The 4,275-nt window shown below is 40.9% G+C and overlaps 1 pseudogene; it reads left to right on the top strand.

The window, feature by feature from the left end:
- The first annotated feature begins 3,452 nt into the window (after positions 1-3,452).
- LOC132433016 (small nucleolar RNA U3) lies at positions 3,453-3,638 on the top strand (annotated as a pseudogene).
- Positions 3,639-4,275: the final 637 nt, after the last annotated feature.

Raw genomic sequence — 4,275 nt, 5'->3', positions numbered from 1 at the left:
TATAGATCAGTCGAACAGGATAGAAAGCTCAGAAATAAACCCATGCACCTATGGTCAATTAAGCCACGACAAAGGAGGCAAAACTATACAATGGGGGAAAGACAGTCTCTTCAATAAATGGTGCTGGGAAAACTGGACAGCTACATGTTAAAAAAAATGAAATTAGAACACTCTTTAACACGATACTCAAAAATAAACTCAAAATTGATTAAAGACCTAAATGTAAGACTGGACACTATAAAACTCTTAGAGGAAAACATAGGCAGAACACTCTGACATAAATCGTAGCAATATCTTTTTCAATCTGTCTCCCAGAATAATGGAAACAAAACCAAAAATAAGCAAATGAGACCCAATTAAACTCAAAAGCTTTTGCACAGCAAAGGAAACCATAAACAGAATGAAAAGACAACCCACAGAACAAAATATCTGCAAACAGTGCAACCAACAAGGGATTAGTCTCCAAAATTTACAAACAGCTCATGTGCCTTAATATCATAAAAACAAACAACCCAATCCAAAAATGGGCAGAAGACCTAAATACACATTTTTCCTAAGAAGACATAAAGATGGCCAAGAGGCACATAAAAAGATGTTCAACATCACTGATTATTAGAGAAATGCAAATCCAAACTACAATGACATATCCAACAGGGACCTACTGTATAGCACTGGGAACTCTGCTCAATATTATGTAACAACCTAAATGGGAAAAGAATTTGAAAAAGAATAGATACATGTATATGTATAACTGAATCACTTTGCTGTACACCTGAAACTAACACAACATTGTTAATCAACTATATTCCAATACTCCAATATAAAATAAAATGTTAAAAAAAAAAACACCACTGTGGTTTCCTGTTTGTTCTCTCTCTCTCTCTCTCTCTCTCTCTCTCTCTCTCTCTCTCACTCGCTCTTGCTCTCGCTCTCGCTCTCACTCTCAGATCACTCACTCTGGGGAGAGCCAACTGCCTCATCCCAAGGACACTGTAGAAAGGCTCACATAGAAAGGAACTGAGGTCTCCTGCCAAGAGCCAAGTAAGTGAGCCTTCTTGGAAGTGCATCTTCTAGTCCTAGTCTTTCAGATCTTTCAAAGTCTTTCAGTCTTTCCAGTTGTTGGCCTTCAGATCACTGCAGCCCTACTGCCCTCCTAACCATAACCTCATGAGAGACCCTGAGCCAGAACTACCAAGCCATGCCACTCCTGAATCTCTGGCCCTCAGAAACTAGGAGATAATAAATGTTGGTTGTTTTAAGCTGCTAAGTTTGGGGGTAACTTGTTATGCAACAAAAGAGAACTAATACAACTATGCTAATGTTAAACTGCTTTTTGATTTAGAGAAAAGAAAAGGAAGAGAAGGCAGCAATAGTGATCATGATTCACTTCAACATTTTTTTTTTTTTTTTTTGCGGTACACGGGTCTCTCACTGTTGGGGCCTCTCCCGCTGCGCAGCACAGGCTCCGGACGCGCAGGCTCAGCGGCCATGGCTCACGGGCCCAGCCGCTCCGCAGCATGTGGGATCTTCCCGGACTGGGGCATGAACCCGTGTCCCCTGCATCGGCAGGCGGACTCTCAACCACTGCACCACCAGGGAAGCCCCACTTCAACATCTTTACCAAGGCAAGTAACATTCAAGTTATCTGGACTTCCTTCCCTAGAGGCCAGGAAATTGTACAAAGACACAGGGCACTTCCTAGAAATGATTTTTTTATTGCTCATCTTAATACACAGACATCCTCAGGTTGATGCCATGCATGGCAGTTGGGGAAACTATACTGAATACCACAGCTACTTCCCACCAGGGATTTCCAAACTGCTACTTCATTAATCAGTCTTTTAAATAAGATACGTTGTATAAGATGTCCCAGAATAAAGCCTAGCAAAGGAATATATACAAGGTAGGCACTCAGTAAATGTATTTTGGTATTAGCAATAGGCTGCTATTTTTATTCTTCTAATTAGCAGATACTGAGCTCATATCCGAATCAAAAAGACCAAAGCAAAACAAAAGCCTAGAATCAAGGTTAAAAGCATGCCACTATTTCTCTGCACTCATACATAGGGGCTTTCTTTTCAAATACAAACCCAGAGTTTAGTGCATGCCCTGAGACAGTTGCATGAGAAGTTACTCTAAGAGAAAAGTAAGTGTTTGGTGTTCCTGTCTTCTAACACTGAAAATGGAAAATCGGCCCAGCAACTCACAAATCAGTGAACACTTGACAGGAAAATATGCTTTGGCAACTTTGCTTGTTGCATTCTTTAACAGGAAAATTGAAAACATAGGATCACAAGGGTCAGATGGTTATTACTGGAAGCTGGCTCTTATAAAATGTAATACATACCATTTCCCCCATCTAAATTGCATTGCTTTGTCCAAATCACCCGATGGGGCCCAGGATAAGGTATTTTTCTGATGTAGATAACAACCTAGGTTTCTAAAAGCACATCCATTTTAAATTGAGGGCCTGAAGAACACCAACAGTGACAGAAAAATGATATTTTTCTGTAACCTCAGCATCGGAGAGAACAGTTCCACAAGAAATAGTTTCTAGAAACAGAAAACCTTATTATTAAACACATAGAGTACTATTCAGCAAAATCTGCTGCTGATGGCAACTTCCCAAACTAAACTTTTAGACAGTCTCACTCTGTATTAGGATTTTAAGAAACTCTGAACATTTATAGATCAAGGTATCCTTATGACTTTTTGGTAGATGGATCTATACGTCAACAAGAGGAAATATTTTAAAATACCAAATAAATAGCAGCTATCAAGGAAGGAGGGAGAGGAGGTACAACAAAGAACAATCAAATTCAGTAACCACTTCACGTGAACCTGCACATGTGGGTTAACAAGGTTTCTAAGGGCAGCTAATCATAAAACTCGGTAGGTCTAATAATTGGCCCATGTACATACACTTTTAACAAAATATCACCTAGATGACCCAACTCTAAAAACATCTAACGCCATCTTGTTGTCAGTAATTGGCTCCTAGCTTTAAAACAGAAAAGGAGGCTAGACTCTAGAATATGGTGCTGTTATTTTGAAATCCTAGAAAGAGAGAAACTATTCAGTGTCTCCTGCTTGATTCAAACAACAATTCCTGGGACTTCCCTGGTGGTCTAGTGGTAAAGAATCCGCCTTCCAATTCAGGGTACATGGGTGCGATCCCTGGTTGGGGAACTAAGATCCCACATGCCACGGAGCAACTAAGCCCACGCGCCACAACTACTGAGCTCGTGCACCTCAACAAGAGAGCCCACGTGCTGCAAACTACAGAGCCCACGCGCCCTGGAGCCTGAGCGCCACAACTAGAGAGAAACCCGAGCAGACCGCGCGCCATAACGAAAAGATCCCGCATGCCTCAACAAAGATCGTGTGTGCCGCAACTAAGACCCGATGCAGCCAAATAAAATAAGGAAAATAAATAAATATATTTTTTAAAAAACAACAGTTCCTCATACAAGTTTGTAGAAAATCAAAAGGGTAACATATTCCACAAGAAGGAGGAGCAGGGTTCTCTCCTGAGTGTGAAGCCAGCTCTTGGTGTTACTTCACTGCACCGGCCATTTGCCATTAAGGATCGTTCTTTTCTCCTCTTGGGAGAGTATGAGGAAGAGGACATTGCCTGAACAGTTTCTGAAAAAAAAGGGGGAGTACATCTTATATACATTAATGGTGACCACAAATTTAAAGGGAGAAGGAAAGACACATGTGGAGCCAAGAAAAATAAGTGTTTAATGACTCTGTTTATTTCCAGGAGACAACTGGAACTTCATAGTTCTGAAGAGAAAGGTAGAAAAATGGATACTCATTTGGAAGAAAATGAAAGCTTTACTTAATTAATGTGTTAAATGCTGGTGTGAAAGAACTTTTCTTCTCAAAGCGAAACTACCCCTCCCCGCTTTTCCCAATGGGTAATCTCACCCTCACCACCGCCTTCTCATTGCCAGTATGCGTATTACCTTCTCCCATACAGAAACGGAAGCCCGGCTCCTTCTCTTTGCCTGACAAGAGCATCTGCTAAGATCACGCCTTCACCTGGATTCATGCAGCACTTTTGTGCTTCATCTTCACCGAATCAGGCACCAGGTAGATGGTTAATAAACACTTGTGAGAGTTCAGTGCACTAGACCCATAGGTAAACAATTACAATAAAAGTAATTAAGTACCATTGAGAATAAGAGCATGAGCTAATTTCTTCTATGTAAAATTCCCAGAGGCCATGCAGATAGACAAACTTGAATTCCTGCAGAGCTAGAGGGCTCA

The sequence above is a fragment of the Delphinus delphis genome, chromosome 10 (assembly GCF_949987515.2).
Source record: "Delphinus delphis chromosome 10, mDelDel1.2, whole genome shotgun sequence".
Taxonomy (NCBI): Eukaryota; Metazoa; Chordata; class Mammalia; order Artiodactyla; family Delphinidae; genus Delphinus; species Delphinus delphis.
Note: the sequence above shows the minus strand (reverse complement) of the source record. Positions and strands in the feature narration are given on the sequence as shown.